Source organism: Papaver somniferum, chromosome 9 (genome assembly GCF_003573695.1).
Source record: "Papaver somniferum cultivar HN1 chromosome 9, ASM357369v1, whole genome shotgun sequence".
NCBI classification, from domain to species: Eukaryota; Viridiplantae; Streptophyta; class Magnoliopsida; order Ranunculales; family Papaveraceae; genus Papaver; species Papaver somniferum.
In genome coordinates this window covers 139309000-139330977 of record NC_039366.1, presented here as the reverse complement: position 1 = coordinate 139330977, position 21978 = coordinate 139309000, and positions in this window count along the sequence as shown.

The following is a 21978-nucleotide window of genomic DNA, read 5'->3' as shown; positions in this document are numbered from 1 at the left end:
TAGATAAGGGCATACCTGTTAGGGTTAACTTTAGGATGTGCCTCACTATAAATAAGAATAAGATTGCTAGATTGATAAATCTTTTCTTTCTGCCTCGTCCGCCGTTTCTCTTATACGTATCTTTCTCTGGTTCTGATTTCCAACGATATCCAACAAAACTCATCAGTTATATTATTCTGTTCATTAAGGAAGGATGGAGTGTGATGCTTATCTCGACTGCATATCTAAATTCAATTATGCCATACTGTCATAACGACTTTTCCTCTTAAAACTAGCTTTCAAGGTATAATTTTTTTTTTTGCTAAATGTCTTTTGATTTATATACTGTTTACTCAAGTCTTTTTTTCTTTTTTTGAAAGTTAATATATTGATGGAAACCAAAATTCACATGAGGCTTAGTCTGTTGGCTGCCCTTATCTTAGTTGTAGACACTGTGATATGAGAAACTTCCAACAAACTGTTTTCCTCAGATTGTAAACACATTGCAATGGCATTAAAACCTTCTTAGCTTCAGAAATTATTGTCTGGTTTCTTAATTGTATTGTGTTTTCCTTGTCTTGCGCAAAATCGATTACTCCCTTGCAATCTCCTTCAATCCAAGTGTTGACAGTCATGTTAGTCGCCCACCTTGCTGCTTCAAGTAGATTTAGAGCTTCCGCCTCTTTGGAACTGGAGGCATAAAAGGTCCCAGATCCAACTTGAATAGCCGTGCATGTTGCAGAACGTAGAATTATTCTATAACCTGTAAAATTATTTTCATCCACCTATGAAGCATCAAAGTTTATCTTATAATTGTTAAGCTCAGGTGGATTCCATTTTCTGAGGATATTAGGAGACAGATTTATGGGTTATATTGGTGTTGTTCCTGAGTCAGAAGTATGCCTTGAGTCTAGTTCATTAGTTCAGTAGTTAAATCCAAAAAAGCTGGAGTCCAAAATTTAATATGTCTTAGTACAATTAAAGATGTTTGTAGACTAGTGTTCGATTTTCCTTCAAAAAATTTCATGCATCTTTCTTTCCAAATAATCCAACATTTTGTGTCTACTATTTCAATCACATTATCGTTTGAGTTGCCTGCATTCCAGTTAGAATAAAGACTCATGAAAGGAGGGTCAGAGTTTAGATTGAAATTTAATCTAGCTAGTGGCGGAAACATCCGAACAGACTTCGCATATGGCATTAAGATGAATGTTTGATTATTCATGTATTGATTCTTTTAGATTTGATTATTAAGATGTAGGTTTGTACACTAAAATGGGATTCATGATTTTGAAATGTTAATAAGTGTATGATATTGACTTCTTGTCTTGTTTTGCCTCCCTCTTCATTTTTATTTTGTTAGCCAAATCTCTCAGTAACCTTATTCTTTTCCCTCTGCGCCCATTTTTATCCATAGTCGTACCTTTTGTTTTAAGTTTCTTGGGATTACTTGAATTTTTATCATTGTTCATTTAAGAATTGGAGATTGAGTAGATATGAAGTGGTAAATAACTTAAGAAAAACTAGACTTGTTTTTACTTTCTATATTGGATTTGTGAGCTATCTTATGCTGCATAATGGTAATTAAATTGCCGCTTTAGTACATGAATCTTGGCGAAAGTTTGTGAAGTTGTGGGAATCATTGTTATAAAAAAACATGGTCTTTGACTTTGAGATCAAAAAGTCATAGAACGGTTAGGATTGAACCGGGAGGCCGATCGATCATGCGGTCCCAATTATCCGGATGGAGTTTTTAATGGACGGTCGGGGAACTTCAGTAATGTACGAGATAGGGAGTGGGTCAAAAGAAACAGGGTTGGGTGGGAATTCGTCATGTAAAACTTTTTTTTCTTAAGATTTCTGAAGCACCCTCTTCCTTCTTTTGCCTCTCTGAAACCACTTCGAGCAGCTTTTTGTCTGGTTGATTCGTATGTGTTAACATCGTCAAGGGAAAGGTGATGTAGTGCTTCGAAGAGGTCTGAATCTCTAAATAATGGAAGCAACAAATCCTTCTCATAAGATAATTTAGCGAAAGCATCAATACCTCATCTTTTCAATTTATTATACGATACCTGGGTTTTTGATTTGTTGTTATTTTGAGTTATTCGAATTCCTCCTGTTTACTGGTCCTGATAAGAATCGTAATATTGTTGCCATTTAGGTTTTAGGTTTTGGAAAAATTAGTATTTTTTTCTGGGAATTTTATGTGTTTAGCAAATTTAGTTGTATGTATGTCATTTCGCAGTTATAAGTGCAAGGTAGTAAATAAGTAGTACTTCAGTTAACTAGCGTTCCAACTCAAATCCATAGTTTTATGTCAACTTTTTTGAAGTCCTCATTACAATTATATTTTATATATAAAGCTTTCTCCAATTAGGTAAATTATATTTTCTCCATCTTGCAAACTTATGCTCAGGGATGGGCCTAGCAAGGGGCTAACCCGTGCTATAGCCCACCCCTTGGTTTTACTACATAAGATAAATTTTTATTGTGAGGCCAGTAGATAAATATATAATAGTGAAAAAGCGGGGGTCTAACAACCACACCCAATATTTCGCTTAACAATCTGTATGGACTAATTCCAATATACTTTCAAGAGAATCAACTAGACGGTCATACTCAATCTTAAGAAAAGTATATCAAAGAGTTATATCTCAAGTTCTCAATTCAATCTGCAATCAAACAAATAGGAATTTGCGAGCCCGATTGAATACAAAAAATAACTTGGATGGTACCAAAAACCAATATCCAAGTATCAATCAATTTAATCAACAACCAAAGGTTGGATTCACAATTGATTGAACTTACGCACAACCTGTGATATTTCAGTTATATAAATAAATATAATGCGGAAAATAAATAACACATGCACTAGAAGTTTTGTTACCGAGGAAACCGCAAATGCAGAAAAACCCCGAGACCTAGTCCATATTTGAACACCACATTGTGTTAAGCCGCTACAGACACTAGCCTACTCCAAGTTAACTTCGGACTGGAATGTAGTTGACCCCTAACCAATCTCACACTAATCAAGGTACAGTTGTGCTCCTTACGTCTCTGAATCCCAGTCGGACTCTACGCACTTGATTCCCTTAGCAGATCTCACCCAAAACTAAGAGTTGCTAAGACCCAGAGTAGAAGACTTGATAAACCAATCTGCCTCACACAGAAAAGTCTATTGAATAGATAAATCTATCTCCCACGGATAAACCTATGAGTTTTGTTTCGTCTTTAAATAAATCAAGGTTAACAAGAACCAATAGAAATGCCGGACTTATATTCCCGAAGAACAACCTAGAAATATCAATCACCTCACAATAATCTTAATCGTATGGTAGCGAAACAAGATATTGTGGAATCATAAACGATGAGACGAAGATGTTTGTGACTACTTTTTATCTTGCCTATCGGAGATTAAATATCGAGCAAATCTTAGAGAAGATAGTATTGAATCACGATAAAAAAACAGCAAGATCAGAACACGCAAAATAGTTGGGTCTGGCTTCACAATCCCAATGAAGTCTTCAAGTCGTTAACCTACAGGGTTTTGGAAAAACCTAAGGTTAAAGGAGAATCGACTCTAGTCGCAACTAGTATCATACAGGAGATGTGGGGATTAGGTTTCCCAGTTTCTTAAGTTCTCCTTTAAATAGCCTTCAAATCAGGTTTTGCAATCAATGTTACCTTGGTAACAAAGCATTCAATATTCACCGTTAGATGAAAACCTGATTAGACTCAAGCTAATATCTTTCAATCGTTCGATCGAACTTAGCTTGTTACACACAAATGAAAAGTGACTTCATTTAGATATGAGTAACCGTACCTAACGTGTACACCTTTGTTGGCTCAATAATAATTAATTGAAGTTAGACATATGAACACTTTCATATCAATCTCATTCATCTTAACCATAACAAGTTCAAATGACTCAAATGAAACTAGTTCTAGAGTTGTTCAATTGTTTATATTCTCATAGAAGTATGCAAGACACAATTGAAGCAAAATCGATTTTGATTCACTCGAATCAAGTCATGAACATTATATCCACGGTTTGCAAAAGATTGAATTCCTTAACACTATGCGTACTTAGTTCCCGGACCTCTACTAAACCAATCAGTACGCATACGGGTATGCATACCATGGTTCTCTGACTTGGATCACACATATGCAAGTACGCATACTGTGCTTATATCCAATTGTTCTAAACTCTTATTTAAACCATTGAAACATTATCGGAAGACGACAATAGCTGTATCACACAAACTATTAGCTTTAAAGCAATTTTCAAGTGATCGAATGATCAATGCGAAACATTCCGAGTCTACATCAAGTGAATGTCTCACAAAAATCATGTAAGATATTACCAGGAGATTTTCACATGATCATCTTTCGAATTTCGTCAAGAATATAAGATGAACTTGGTTAAAGCGAAATCTTACCAACACATATTTTGAGAAATATGTAAGCGAGTTAAACTCAGCTTGAAATATCAAATGTGCATATTTGAAGTCTATATGGCTATACGACTTTTGTCTCAAATAGGAGATAGAGTAGATAGACTTTTGAGTGATAGATGAGTTCAAGTATCCACATACCTTTTGTTGATGAAGTTCCACGAGCTCCCCTTAGTAGTTTTTCGTCTTCAATCGATGAACGCCGTGAAGTCTAATGCTCAACTACACTTTCTATCCTAATCCGAGACTTGGCTATAAGTAGACTAGAAATCAAGACTTATAGTTTTGGAAACTAAACTTGATAAACAAGATTGAGATAGAAACGTTTGCGAGTTCGACCGAGCAGTGCTCTAAAAATCTCCCCATTTGCCAATTTTAGTGACAAAACTATCAATACATATGGATTACAAAATAAATAAACTTTGTAGTTTCTCATCCAAATGCTTGGTTTCATTGGTTCTTCAACATTACTCGAAATCTTCATCACTTCCAAGTACTCCAGTGATTCTGAACGTGTTCAACTCAGTATTATAGTTGTCGAAGATCCATAGCTATAACAATGAGAAAACAGTTGCTCTCAATCATTGTTATATAGTGTCATAGTATCATTACACAACATCAAAGTCCAATTGTATCACAACTTTGAAAACAATATTATGGTGATATGTATCACTCCCCCTTAGTTAATACTTCATCTCACATGAAAACCACTCCCCCTTACATAATGATCTGTAAACCATATGTATTTGTAGTGTGAACTACAAAGTAATTCTCCCCCTTTTTGTCAATATAAATTGGCAAAGGTACGAAAACTAGTGGGATCCTAATGAAATTTCCATAGAGATACTTCATGACCAAAAGAGTACATATCAACTTTGTTTCGATGATTTCACATAGCCGAAACTAGTGCATTCATCAGGGATTTTATAAAGATACAAGAAAACTCCTACAATATTCCACAGCCGCACTCCCCACAAAGATTTGGCAATTAAGCTCAACTTCAATTAAAAACTCCCCCCCCCCCCCCCCCACCATAAAATGTCATTCCCGAAAGAACAACAAGGACAACCTTACTTTCACAAGAAAAGAAGGATTTCTTTGGACATTAACAAATCACATGAAACATGAATTTGTATCCAAAATACTCAATTAAATTAACCACAAGAGAACCCATGATTAATTTAATCGGAAATGCTCACATAAGAGAACCTACGGAGCCGCATAGTATTTACACAACGATGTGGATCAGGGAAAGACCAATACTGCGGAATATTCAAAGATTCATTCTATTTCTCATCAATATTTGTAGACAAAAGTTCATCCTATCTTCCATCAATATTTGCACAATGACATAATAGGCTTAACTTTTGTTGTCAAAAGTTCATTCTATCTTTTATCAATATTTGCATAAAGACATATGATAGACTTAACTTTTGAGCAAATATGGGACAATCACAGTTCACGGACGCAAACACACATATCCCATAACAAGTTGCAATATGTAAAACCATAAAGATTAATACTGCACAATCATCTTCCAAATAAACTTTAGAATTTAAATAAACAAACTTAAAAACATTAACATTGCAAGATGAAAATCGTTGGAAATAGCTATGTGTACTCATAATAATTGTTATTCCTAACCCTATTTATCCTTTTTAAAAAACAAGAATAAATTCTCATAAGAAGTTTCTTACACATCGTAGAGCTTTCTCAGAGCATCTACTGAGAATTTCTTCTCATTATTGAAAAACCCATTGATTATGGAATCGTTCAATTCCTACAGATCTTCAGAAATATCAGTTAACTCACTAAGTTCTCTTTTTAGTCCACACAAGGTGTTCTTTGTTAGAGAGAACATACATTCATAGTGAGCTATCTTTTATAAAGATAAAATGATTTGAGATTTTAAATCATTTCTTTTGTTGATGAAATCCTTCACCATACCTCTAAAGTTATTAACAAAATGACAAACAGATAAGAGGCAGTTAGAGGAAGAACCTTCTTCATCATTTGTGGATCTCTCCTTTTTCTTCCTTGAGGAAATGATTCCTTCACAAAGATGCACATTAAGTGCTTCAATTGCATCCCTTTTTGTGGTACCTCTAGTCACAAGAGCCATGAAACTGTATCTTTTCAAAGATAAGAGAAGTGAAGGGCATTTCGATCGCAAATGAATATAACTAGACCTATGGACATCCAAACCCTAGAAGAACTTTGAACAAGTCTTTTACGGTTCATGATCCATTATCTATTTTAACAAGAAGATATTTTCTTAACATAAATAAAATAAGAAATTAATAATAATATAAAACTTGAGCAACCTTTATGCAATCCTCATTTTCTCAAGACAAAGATGAGGATGCAAACATCACTAGTATTAAATAGTGACAGAGTGATCACACAGTGATATATCAAGGTTCATTGTATAAACAAACTTCTTACCTCGTCTGAACCTGGTTCTTTTGGATTTTCTCTTGTCTTCAGGAGTGCCATGTTGATTACCCAGTGCCTGATTCATTCTTTGCATGTCATTTTGAAGTTGGACAATCCTTTTTTTATTCCTCTTAAATTTCCAACACTTATCTTGGACATGATTTTCATTTCCACAAAACGAACAAATCAAGAAAGATTTATTGTCTTGCTTATTTGCCTCATGTTTATCATAACATTCATCATTAATTATTCCAAAACCGGCTGGAACAAATGGGTTGTTTATGCTCACAGTTTTGCATTTGAACCCTAAAATATTTGTGTTTCCAAAAGACTTCTGACCGAATAACTTTTGAAAAAGCGGGGGTCTAACAACACCACCCAATATTTCGCTTAGCAATCTGTATGGACTAACTCCGAAATACTTTCCTATAGAATCAACTAGACAGTCAGACTCAATCTAGATAAGAGTATCTCAAGGAGTTAATATCTCTCTCTTAATTTGATTTTTACTCAAGCTAAAAACAATAGCGAGTCTTTATCAAATACAAGGAATAACTTGGACGGTACCAAATACCAATGTCCAAGGATCAATCAATATCAATCAACAACCAAAGGTTGGATTTCTAATTGATGATCACGAACGCACAACCTGTATTATTTTAATTATATAAAATATAATGCGGAAAAGAAATAACACAGACACCAGAAATTTTTTGTTAACGAGGAAACCGCAAATGCAGAAAACCCCGGGACCTAGTTCAGATTGAATACACATTGTATTAAGCCGCTACAGACACTAGCCTACTCCAAGTTAACTTCAGAATGAACTATAGTTGAACCCCAATCAGTCTCCCACCGATCCAAGGTACATTTGTACTCCTACGCCTCTGATCCCAGCAGGATACTGCGCACTTGATTCCCTTAGTTGATCTCACCCATAACCTAGAGTTGCTGCAACCCAAAATCGCAGACTTAATAATAAACGAATCTGTCTCACACAGAAAAGTCTATCAAAGGATAAATCTGTCTCCCACAGATAAACCATAGGTTTTGTTCCGTCTTAAGATATAAAATCAAGGTGAACATGAACCAATTGATAATCCGGTCTTATATTCCCGAAGAACAGCCTAGATTAATCAATCACCTCTCTACAATCCTTCCTGACTACACAGGCGGTTTGTCGAGGATCACAAACAGTGAGACGAAGATGTTTGTGACTTCTTTATCTTGCCTATCGGAGAACTCTCACGATCTCAAGACAATCAATCGATTGTACTCGTATGATAGAAGATGCAAGATTAGATCACACAACTACGATAAAAGTAGTATCGGTCTGGCTTCACAATCACAATGAAGTCTTTAAGTCGTTAACCTGGTTTTAGAGAAGAAAACCAAAGGTTAAAGGAGAATCGACTCTAGCGAGCACACTAGTATCACACAAACGTGTGGGGATTAGTTTTGCTCAAAGCTAGATGTCTCATTTATATAGGCTTAAAATCAGGGTTTTGCCTTAGTTACAAAGCAATCCTTATTCACCAGTAGATGAAAACTTGATTTAGATTCAAGCTAATATTTCTCAAACGTTAGATCGAAAACTTAGCTTGTCACACACACTTGGGTAGACGTTTACTGGGTTTGTGAAAACCGTGCCCAAACGTGTACGTGTATGTTGGTTCAACAAGTAACCCAAAAGGTTAACCATATGAGCATTTCATATTAACCTTGTTCTTCTTCACCATAACTAGTTCAAGTGACTCAAATGAACTAGTTAAAGAGTTGTTCAATTGCTATGAGATCTTATGTGACTACACAAGACACAATTAAAACAAAGATAATTCGATTCGATTGAATCGGCTCATGAAAATTATAGCCACGGTTTGCATAAAGCATTCCTTAGTAATTTAATATTTTATGTTCAGAGCACATCTTTAGATCATAACCTCTTAAGTACACAAACAAGTTCGCGGACTTAAGTTAATCGGTTGAGATTTCCAAACTCAGCAGAAATTCTCGGAAAGAGAACTTCCGCCAGTTCGCGGACTGGGTTCACGGACTGAGTTCGCGGACTTAGCACACAAACGAGTTTTGGAAAATCCAGCAGAAATTCTCGGTCGAGAACTTCCGACAGTTCGCGGACTGAGTCTGCAGACTGGGTTCGCGGACTTGGCAAGCCAATTCCACAATCCTTCTGATTTCTCTTGATCAAAAAAGTTCGAAAACTTCGGTTCAAGGAATACATGGTTATTTAATCTAAACTCTCATTTCAATCATTGAGACATTATCAGAGGACGCTATGTAGCCGTTATTCACAGACCGATTCACGTCAAAGCAATTCTCAAAGTGATTGAAACTTTTCATGACTTTCGTCACTAGGTAAAGATAAACTTGATCAAAGCGAAACGCTTTACCAACACACGATTTCGAGAAAAGATAAGCAATGAATGCTCAGCTCGAAATGTCAAATGTGTATGATCTAGTCTATATAGCATACGACTTTTGTCTCATAAGAAGTAGGAGATAGAGTAGATAGACTTTTGAGTGATAAATAAGTTCAAGTCTCCACATACCTTTTTGTTGATGAAGTTCCACGGTTCCTTGTATAGATCTTCGTCGTTGTATGATGAATAGTCGTGAAGTCCTTGAGCTCAACTATACTTTTCTATCCTAGTCCGAGACTTAGCTATGTAGGCTAGAAATCAAGACTCATAGTTTTGATCACTAACATTGACAAACATGCTTGAGAGAGCAACGCATGCGAGGTTGACCGAGCTATGCTCTAACAATCTCCCCCTTTGTCAATTTTAGTGACAAAACTATTAATACATATGGAATACAAAAAAGATAAACTTTAGTGGCTCTTATTCCATAGTCTAATCTTCAACGTTCCCTGAAATCTTCGTCCTTCCAAGTACTCCAATGATCCCAAAGGTTGTAAGTTTAGCATCACCGTTATTGAAGATCCGTAGCTATAACAATGAGAGAAATCGAGATTCTCGATCATCATTATACAGTGTCATAGTATTATTATGTAACATTAAAGTCCAATTGTATCACGACTTTAACAATAATACTACGGTGATATGTATCACTCCCCCTTAGTCAATACTCCATCTCGATCATGGAAACCACTCCCCCTTACACAATGATCCGAAAACCATATGTATTTGTAGTGTGAACTACATTATTTCTCCCCATTTTTGTCAATAAAATTGGCAAAGGTACAAGAACGGGATCATAATGAAATTTCCACAAGAGACATTTCATAAACTAAAAGAAAAATACATACCAACTTAATTTAGATGTAATCATAAAGTCGAAGCTAAATGCATTCATCAAGGAGTTTTAAGATACAAGATAACCCCTATAAAATTCCACAGCCGCACACCCCGCAAGATATTACCATTAAGCACAAGTTCAAAAGAACTCTCCCCCATTTGATGTCATTCCCGAAAGAACAACAAGAGTGACCTTAATTTCGAAAGAAAAGAAGGATTTTTAAATTGGACACCAAAAACCATAGAAATGATTTTATATATCCAAAACTCAATTAAATTAATCACAAGTAAACACATGATTAATCTAATTGGAATACGCAACTAAATCAAACCACAAAAGTGATCAATTTAATTGATTGTGCTCAACATAAGAAAACTCACGGAGCTACGACTAAACTAATCACACGGAGATGACTACCTTTATCGTTCAAATACTCAACATAAGGAAAACCTTACGGAATATACGACTACATCAACCAATAGAACATGATTAGTATAGCCGTTCATATACTCAACACAAGAACTTGTGGAATATATGAAAACTCAACTAGACTAATTACAAGAGAACTTATAATTATTCTAATTGGAATACAAACAACCAAACTAATCACAAAAGTAATCAATTTAATTGTCAAAAGATTTTGCTCGACAAAAGAAGACTTTCGAAGCAAATAACTAAATAACCAACCAAGATGATTAATTTAGTTCATAATGCTCGACATATAGCATCTTATGGAACAACCAACAAGCCAATAAGAATAATCGACTTAGTTGTATCGTGCTCAACATAAGTCACACAATGGAGCCTTCACGGTAATACATAACAAAATGGATCAATGAAGATCGATACCGTGGATAACATACAAAGATTTATTATATTTTCCAACATAATGACATAATAGACTTTATCCTAGTCAAACAAAAGATTTTATCCTATTTTCCATCAAATACATGACTGCATAAGCATAACTTTTGTATTTGTCAAAAGTCCATTCGTCCTTTCATCAATACGAATACCAATTCATGAACGACTTTACTTTTGACAGCGTATGGGGCCTTCAAGTTCATGGACGCAAACAATACATATCCCGTAATCAAATTGCAATATCACAAAATCATAACGATCAATACTGCAATAACATCATCCTCCAAATATTTTTAGAATTTAAAAACCAATAAACTTAAAAAAAATAACACAAGAAGATGAGAACAAAAATAGCTATGTGTAGACACAATCATCGTTATTCAAAGCACTAGTTATTCTTCCAACTAATCAAAAAGAAGACTTACTAGGTATTGTAGATCTTTCTCAGAGTATCTACAGAAAACTCCTTCTTGTTATTGAAAAACCCATTGATTATGGGATCGTTCAATTCCTCTAAATCTTCAGAAATATCAGTTAACTCACTAAGTTCCCCTTTTTAGATGACACAAGGTATTCTTGGTTAAAGACAACCTTTGTTCATAGTGAGTTATTTCTTCCACAGAGGAAATGATTCGAGATTTTAAATCATTTCTTTTGCTGATGAAGTCTTTCACCATTCCTCTAAAATGATCATCAGCACGACAACCAGAAAGGAGACAGTTAGAGGAAGAACTTTTTCTATAGATTGTAGACTTCTTTGTTTATCATCCTTGAGGAAGAAATTCCTTTGCATAGATGTACGTTGACTGCTTCTACTGCAATACTTTTATAAGTGCCTCTAGTTACAGGAGCTATGAAAACGTATGAAAAGGAAGAAGATAAGAAGATTAAAAGTGTCAAACCCTAATTCTTGACACATTCTTCCACAGTTTAAGGATCCACAAACAAAATTGTTAGCAGGATATTTAACAAACAAAGATACATACTTGAGCCACAAGATGCAGAGCCTCAATCCTCTCAAGCTAAGAATGAGGATGCAGGCGTCTCCGAGCTCAACCAGAGACAAAGTGAGCCAGATGCTCCCCTTGCTTGTCAAGGCTTGTTGCAAAAACAGGTTTCCTCCTTCTGATTCTGGAAGCATTGGTTTTGCACGACCTTTGATTATCCAGATTCAACATATGCATGTTCTCTTGTAGTTTAGAAATTCTCTTGTTCCTCTGCTTGAATCTCCAACACGTGTTTTGAACATGATTTGCATCTCCACAAAACGAACAACCCGGCGATCCTTTGTCTTGTTGAAGTGCCTTCTTTTTATTGCAACTGTCAACCTTTGTTTTCCCATGACACTTAGGAGCATAGTTGACGATACCTGCAGTCTTGCTCTTAAATCCTAAACCATTGGTGTTTCCAAAGGATTTCTGACCAAATAACATTGCTGAGATTTTATCAGAACTTCCAGATAATCGTTGAAGATCATCTTTGAGAGTACTAATCTCTTTTTCCTTTAAAAAAATGGTCCTGGTGAGTTGATTATTAACACAATCTATCTCAAGATCTTTCACTTGGATTAATGATTCCAGTTTCTTCAATAAAGCTTTTAATTGAAGATTTTCTTGAAGGACCTCTTTGTTCAAGAAATCGAGAATCTCTGTGTCAGACTCAATTTTTGAATCAGATTTTGAGTGTAAGGAGGTTTCTGCTGCGAGAGATGTAACTTCACATTCGACAGACGTATTCAAGACGTCGACACAAGGAGATTTATTTTCCATAGAATCTTTAAAAGCAATAGCTGACAGTGGATGTTTATCACATCTAACGCTCCTCTTTATGAAATCCTTGATCATTTCTGTTAACAGTTTATTGAACTGATAACCAGATGAACACTCATCATCCCAAGATAAGTTAGAGGATTTACTTGTCTCGGAAATAGCATTGAAAGCAAAGGTTTGAACATAATTTGGATCACGAATTGTTACCTGTCCACAGGAGGTATTCATAGAAGGAGTGTTGGGGTCGTTTCCTCCATTGATGGCTTGTTTCTTAGAAACATATCTCTTGTCTTCAAATACAGTTTCTAAGATATCCCAGGCTTCTTTATACTTAGTGCAAGTAGCAACATAGTACTGAAGATCTGGGGTAACAGCCTGTCTGATAGCATTCAATCCAAAGAAGTTTTGCATTGCAGCAAGATATTCTTCAGGAATATAACTACCAACATCCTTTGGTATAGATACATCGTATTTTGTATTAAACGGAGGATTATAGCCGTTAACAACACATACCCAGGTTTGAAAATCACACGCTTGAAGATAAGCACGGATTGCAACTTTCCATGCTGAGTAGTTTGAGCCATCAATACTGGTGGTACGTTAATAGAGATAACACCTTTGTCCATAGAGTCAGATCGCTACAAACACAGACTTGTTAGGTCTTAAACGTGTTTTCTTGCTCTGATACCAATTCAAAAAGCAGGGTCTAACAACACCACCCAATATTTCGCTTAGCAATCTGTATGGACTAACTCCGAAATACTTTGCTAGAGAATCAACTAGACAGTCAGACTCAATCTAGATAAAAGTACCTCAAGGAGTTAATATCTCTCTTTTGATTTGATTTTTACTCAATCTAAAAACAATAGCGAGTCTTTATCAAATACAAGGAACAACTTGGACGGTACCAAAGACCAATGTCCAAGGATCAATCAACAACCAAAGGTTGGATTTCCAATTGATGATCACGAACGCACAACCTGTATTATTTCAATTATATAAAATATAATGCGGAAAAGAAATAACACAGACACCAGAAATTTTGTTAACGAGGAAACTGCAAATGCAGAAAAACCCCGGGACCTAGTCCAGATTGAATACACACTGTATTAAGACGCTACCGACACTAGCCTACTCCAAGCTAACTTCGGACTGAACTATAGTTGAACCCCAATCAGTCTCCCACCGATCCAAGGTACAGTTGTACTCCTACGCCTCTGATCCCAGCAGGATACTGCGCACTTGATTCCCTTAGCTGATCCCACCCACAACCAAGAATTGCTGCAACCCAAAATCGCAGACTTTATAATAAACAAATTTGTCTGACACAGAAAAGTCTATCAAAGGATAAATCTGTCTCTCACAGATAAACCCTAGGTTTTATTCTGTCTTAAGATATAAAATCAAGGTGAACAGGAACCAATTGATAATCCGGTCTTATATTCCCGATGAACAGCCTAGATTAATCAATCACCTCTCTACAATCCTTCCTGACTACACAGGCGATTTGTCGAGGAATCACAAACAGTGAGACGAAGATGTTTGTGACTTCTTTATCTTGCCTATCGGAGAACTCTCACGATCTCAATCCAATCAATCGATTGTACTCGTACGATAGAAGATGCAAGATCAGATCATACAACTACGATAAAAGTAGTATCGGTCTGGCTTCACAATCCCAATGAAGTCTTTAAGTCGTTAACCTGGTTTTATAAAAGAAAACCAAAGGTTAAAGGAGAATCGACTCTAGCGAGCGCACTAGTATCACACAGACGTGTGGGGATTAGTTTTTCTGAAAGCTAGATTTCTCCTTTATATAGCCTTCAAATCAGGGTTTTGCCTTAGTTACAAAGCAATCCTTGTTCACCGTTAGACGAAAACCTGATTTAGATTCAAGCTAATATTTCTCAACCGTTAGATTGAAAACTTAGCTTGTCACACACACTTGGGTAGACGTTTACTGGGTTTTTCACAACTTATCTTGTCACACACACTTTCATAGACGTTTATTGGGTTTGTGAAAACCGTGCCCAAACGTGTACGTGTATGTTGGTTCAGCAAGTAACCCAAAAGGTTATCCATATGAGCATTTCATATTAACCTTGCTCTTCTTCACCATAACTAGTTCAAGTTACACAAATGAACTAGTTAAAGAGTTGTTCAATTGCTATGAGATATTATGTAACTACACAAGACACAATTGAAACAAAGATGATTCGATTCGATTGAATTGGCTCATGAACATTATACCCACGGTTTGCATAAAGCATTCCTTAGTAATTTAATGTTTCATGTTCAGAGCATATCTTTAGATCATAACCTCCTAAATTCACAAACAAGTTCGCGGACTTAAGTTAATCGGTTGAGTTTTCCAAACTCAGCAGAAATTTTCGGAAAGAGAACTTCCGCCAGTTCGCGGACTGAGTTAGCGGACTTAGCACACAAACGAGTTTTGGAAAATCCAACAGAAATTCTTGGTCAAGAACTTCCGACAGTTCGCGGACTAAGTCTGTGGACTGGGTTCGTGGACTTGGCAAGCCAATTCCACAATCCTTCCGAATTCTCTTGATCAACAAAGTTCGAAAACTTGGGTTCAAGGAATACTTGGTTATGTAATCTAAACTCTCATTTCAATCATTGAGACATTCTTATAGGACGCTATGTAGCCGTTATTCACAGACCGATTCACATCATAGCAATTCTCAAAGTGATTGAAACTTTTCATGACTTTCATCAGTAGGTGAAGATAAAATTGATCAAAGTGAAACGCTTTACCAACACACGATTTCGAGAAAAAGATAAGCAATGAATGCTCAGCTCGAAATTTATATAGCATACGACTTTGTCTCATAAGAAGTAGGAGATAGAATAGATAGACTTTTGAGTGATAGATAAGTTCAAGTCTCCACATACCTTTTTGTTGATGAAGTTCCACGGTTCCTTGTATAGATATTCGTCGTTGTATGATGAATCTCCATGAATTCCTTGAGCTCAACTAACTTTTCTATCCTAGTCCGAGATTTAGCTATACAGGCTAGAAATCAAGACTCGTAGTTTTGATCACTAACATTGACAAATATGCTTGAGATAGAAACGCATGCGAGGTTGACCGAGCTATGCTCTAACAACTTTGCTGAGATTTTGTCTGAACTTCAAGACAACCTTTGCAGGTCACACTTAAGGGTATTAATCTCTTTCTCCTTCAGAGACAGGGTTCTGGTGAATTCATCATTAAGACAATCTATCTCAAGATTTTTCACCTGAAGTGATGATTCAAGTTTCTCCACTGAAGCCTTTAGTTGGAGATTTTCTTGCTGAAATTCTCCACACTGATCCAAGAATTCAAAAATATCAGTGTCAGACTCAAACTCTGAATCAAAATTTGAATAGGAAGAAGTTTCTGCGAGAGCTGAAAGTTCATTGCAAACATTGAAAGTATGCACAATTTTGACAACCTGGGATGATGTTTCTTGTATTGAATCATCTGAAGCATTAACCAGAGAGAGACTTTTCTCACATATTTTGCTTCTTCTTACAATATCCTTGATCTTTTGTGTAATCAGTGATTTATCAAAATCAACATGATTGGAACAACATTCATCAACCCAAGACAAGTTAGAAGATTCACTTGTGTTGGTCACAACTTTGAACGCAAATATTCTGACTGTGTTTTGATCAAGAATTTTTAATTTTCCAACAAGAGTATTTCTGGAAAGTGTATCAAGGTTATTTCCTTTAACAATGACATGTTTCTTAGTATCGCATCTAAATGGCAATGATCGGAGAATTTTCATCACAATGTCCTTTTCAGGAATAGTCTTACGCAACGCAAAAGATGCATTAACAATTTCAGACACTTTGTGATTAAACTCATCAAATGAATCTTCATCTGCCATACGAGTGCACCTAGGCACATGGTGCTGAAGATCTGGGGTAATGGCATGGATGATTGCATTCAATCCGTCAGAATTTTGTTTTGCAGCAAGAATCTCAACAACATCATAATCACCAATATCCTTTGGAACAGTTACATTGCCTATTGTAACAACCATAGGAAAATAGACATTAACAACATAAACCCATGATTGAAAATCAAGCGCTTGAAGAAAGGCATGCATAGCAATTTTCAACCACAAGAAATTCGAGCCATCGAAGACTGGTGGTACGTTTATAGAGATAACACTTCTGTCCATACAGTCAGATCGTTATAAACACAGACTTATAAGGTCTTAAACGTGTTTTCCTTCTCTGATACCAATTGAAAAAACGGGGGTCTAACAACCACATCCAATATTTCGCTTAGCAATCTGTATGGACAAACTCCAATATACTTTCAAGAGAATCAAATAGACAGTCAGACTCAATCTTAAGAAAAGTATATCAAAGAGTTGTATCTCAATTTATCAATTCAATATGCAATCAAACAAAAAGGAATTTGCGAGCCCGATTGAATATAAGAAATAACTTGGATGGTATCAAAAACCAATATCCAAGTGTCAATTAATCAATAACCAAAGGTTGGATTCACAATTGATTGAACTTACGCACAACCTGTGATATTTCAATTATATAAACAAATATAATGCGGAAAAGAAATAACAAAGATACCAGAAGTTTTGTTAACGAGGAAACCGTAAATGTAGAGAAACTTCGGGACCTAGTCCAGATTTGAACACCACACTGTATTAAGTCGCTACATACACTAACCTACTCAAAGTTAACTTCTTAATGGAATGTAGTTGAGCCCTAACCAATCTCACATTGATCAAGGTATAGTTGCGCTCCCTACGTCTCTGAATCCCAAAAAGACTCTACACACTTGATTCCCTTAGATGATCTCACCCACAACTAAGAGTTTCTACGACCCAAAGTCGAAGACTTGATAAACCAATCAGTCTCACACAGAAAAGTCTATCGAATAGATAAATCTGTCTCCCACAGATAAACCTATAAGTTTTGTTCCGTCCTTTGATAAATCAAGGTGAACAAGAACCAATTGATATACCGGACTTATATTCCCGAAGAAGATCCTAGAAATATCAATCACCTAATAATAATCTTAATCGTACGGTAGCGAAACAAGATATTGTGGAATCACAAACGATGAGACAAAGATGTTTGTGATTATTTTTTATCTTTCCTATCGGAGATTAAATCTCGAGCAAATCTTAGAGAAGATAGTACTCAATCACGATAGAACATTCAATATTCACCGTTAGATGAACACATGATTAGACTCAAGCTAATATCTTTCAACCGTTAGATCGAACTTAGCTTGTTATATAAAAATAAAATGTCACTTTATTTAGATATGGGCAAACGTACCTAAACATGTACACCTTGTTGGCTCAACAATAGTTAACCGAAGTTAGCCGTATAAACACTTTCATATCAACCTTGTTCATCTTAACACAACTAGTTCAAATGACTCAAATGAAACTAGTTATGGAGTTGTTCAATTGTTTACATTCTCATAGAAGTATATAAGACACAATTAAAGCAAAATCGATTTTGATTCACTTATAGCCATGGTTTGCAAAAGATTGCATTCCTTAATTTATAAATGTATTAGTTCATGAACAAACCGATTTTAGAACATAACCTACTCAAGTATGCAAACAGGTACGCATACCTAAGTAGCCGGACTTGGTCTGGGTTCGCTAGTATGCGAACGGGTATGCATACTATCGTACACCACCAAACTCAGTTGACTTCCCGGACTTGAACTTACGCCGATATGCATATGGGTATGCATACTAAGTTCCCGTACTTCAACTAACCAACCAGTACGCATACGGGTATGCATACTATGGTTCCCGGATTTGGAAGAACTTGCAATAGTTAGCATACAAGTACCCATACTGTGTTATATCCAACTAATGGTTAATTTTTCTAAACTCCCATTTCAATCATTGAAACATTCTTAGAAGACGGGAATAGATGTGTCACCCAAACTATTAGCTTCAAAGAAATTCTCAAGTGATCGAATGATCAATACGAAACATTCTGAGTCTACACCAAATGATTGTCTCACACAAATCATATAAGATGTTACCAGGCGATTCTCACATGATCATATTTTGAATTTCTTCAAGAATATAAGATGAACTTAGTTAAAATGAAAGCTCACCAACACATATTTCGAGAAATATGTAAGCGAGTTAAACTCAACTCGAAATATCAAATGTGTATAATTAAAGTCTATATAGCTATACGACTTTTGTTGAGTTTAACTTTAAATATCAAATATGAGATAGAGTAGATAGACTTTTGAGTGATGGATGAGTTCAAGTCTCCACATACCTTTTGTTGATGAAGTTCCAGAAGATCCCCTTAGTAGTTCTTCGTCTTCAATCGATGAACGTCGTGAAGTCTAAAGCTCAACTACACTTTCTATCCTAATCCGATAATTATCTATAAGTAGACTAGAAATCAAGACTTATAGTTTTGACAACTAAACTTGACAAACAAGCTTGAGATAACAACGTTTGCGAGATCGACCAAGCAATACTCTAAATGTTATTATTACATAATTTTAATATTTTATATTGCTTTATAAGGACTTTAGCAGATGTTTTTAATGAAGTTATTGATCTAGAATAAGCGTTAGTACTGTAACTTGGTTTTATTCATCTGATCTTGGAGCGTTTGCTTTACCTGTCAAATCCTGTCAGATCCTGTGGTTTCTATGTTTATTGGCATGATCTCGGGTAGCTATGTGCATAATCATTTCCTCTAATACATAAGCTGGACTATAGATCATGTGTATTCTATGTTCATTGGCATGAGCTCTGGTAGTTATGTACATAATCATATCCATTAATTTATAAGTTGAACTTTTGCCATGCTCTGTAGTTGCGAATAACTAGAGAATACCCTTTACGGAGAGCTTTAGGTTTAACTAGAGAATACCCTATGAACATAATTTTTATTTTTCCAAATCGATAGTGTAAAAACTATTAATTGTGAAAATCTCTTATAATTCTTTGAATTTTTGACGCATAATTATTCCATATAGATGCGTGCGAGTTTTTTGATGAAACAACTAATAGAAGTTCTCATGTTTCTATCTTCAGTTTTGATGTGTAATAGGTCGACAACAAATCCGGGTCACTGATTGTTTTGTATTCCCTCAAAGACATTCCTTAGTTCCTTCACAAATTTATGCAATTATTGTCTTGGTTCATGAAATTATTGTTTTAGCAAACCACAACCTAGAGGAAACTCTAAACAGAAATATAAATAGGGTTCTTGATTCCATTTTAAACAACCTACATACTTAAATGTTTAGGTTTTAATGTTTCAACCTAATTATAGGATTATTAATTGTTTTCATATTAGCTTCCACAACATGAAAGCACAATCCTCTGGAACCACCGCCTAAACATGACAGTATCCATATGTCAGCCAGAAGGGTGATTACTTGGCTTTAACCGCTTTTAGGTGTCACCGCTGTCAAACATCTACTTTTTATTTTGATTTTACTTGATTGATTGAAAATGATCCTTAATGATACATCATATATAAACACATCTTGATGGAGCTTTAGAATCTAGGGTCTGCAATCCTGTATGAAAAAAATTAACTAGCATGGTCGTAAATTAGCAGTGCTTTATTTAAGTAGCGTTCCAATTCAAATTCAAAGTTTTATTTCTACTTTTTTGAAGTCCTTAGCACACTTATATATTAAATTCGATGGTTCTACAATTAAGTAAAGTATTCTTCCCCATCTTGCAAACTTCTGCTATTACGTTACTCTGACTACCTCATTTGGCTCTTAATAACAGTTTCCATTTTCCGTTTTTATAGCAGAAAGTGCTCAGTGTTAGATACTAAAGAGTAACAATTGGTGTTATTTATTTAATCGTGGAATATATATACACTATATGAATTATGAGAATATATCTTCATTTGGGCAACTCAAAGACAAGATGTAAATTTTTTAAATACTTTCCACAGTCGGTGGATTGGGTTTTGCCGATACTTGTTGATACTTGGTTACTTATTGTGTTTTTTGAGTACTGATTATTTATCTTTTTTGGTCTTATTAGAAATTCAAGGACACAGAAAAGGCACAAAACTATTACGAGTTTCAGCGTAACACGAAAATGATGAAGCTTACAATTCTTTACTTTCAGGCTTGATTGATGAATATGAAAGAATACAACTATTAGCTGAGGTGTCTTAGTATTTGTACGTCTAATCGATTTCACTTCTCTTAGAAATATAAATACTAACCCAACTTCGGTTAAAAAAATCGAAAGATGAATGATGATGTTTCCTCCATAGTAGCTAGTGAGGTAAATTCCATACTTCCATTTCTCCATTTGTTATTTCAACCCAAGACCCTAGAGTTGGTTAGCTCGATGAAGTTATCTTATTAACCAAATTGGTGTTTATTTAGGTGGTTTTGAACTAAATTTTGTTGTTGTTAGAACTTTACGTTGTGGGTATTGAATTTTAAATGTTGTTTAGGTATTGACTGTTACTTATTGTTTAATTGAAACAAGATTTTCTAGGGTTGTTGGACATGGCAATAAGTTACTTAGTATGTACTAGGAATGGTGTTGTTTTTCATACACTATTGGGGGTACCTAAAGTTCACTTGGTTTATGATTTGTTGTTGTTAGACAATTGAAGGAATTTCTAATTTTATTTTTACGCCGCGAGATATTCATGAATTTTTTTTACAATCTCTTCTAAAGTAATTGAATTCTTTTTCCTATATATTGATATGGATGGTCCATTGATGAGAAGGGGCTGGGGAAAGCTTGAAATCGGTTCCCACAGTGATGAATATATAGATTCTAATTAGTGACTCAGGCACTCAGATTTCAGGAAGTAACCATATATTACGGGCGTGATTGAAATATACTTTATTGACTTCCATTTCTTACTCAATACTTAGTAAGATGTTCCTTTGCCATATGTCGACAGTGAACTTATACTATCTTTTTTGTTATGTTATGTTTTACTTTATCATATGCATTTAACTACCATGGTTAATATTTTTGTTCCAGGGAACAAGAAGTACTTAACATATTTTGGAGTTGTCATCCAGTGCATTACGCCAACAAAAGTAAGTATGCCACTGTGTTTTTCAAGATCAATGTCAAATTAGCTTTTATATTTTGCTTATTAATATTATTTTTCGTGCAATCGATATTTTCTTCATGTATGTTGTCTTAATTTTCTTAATA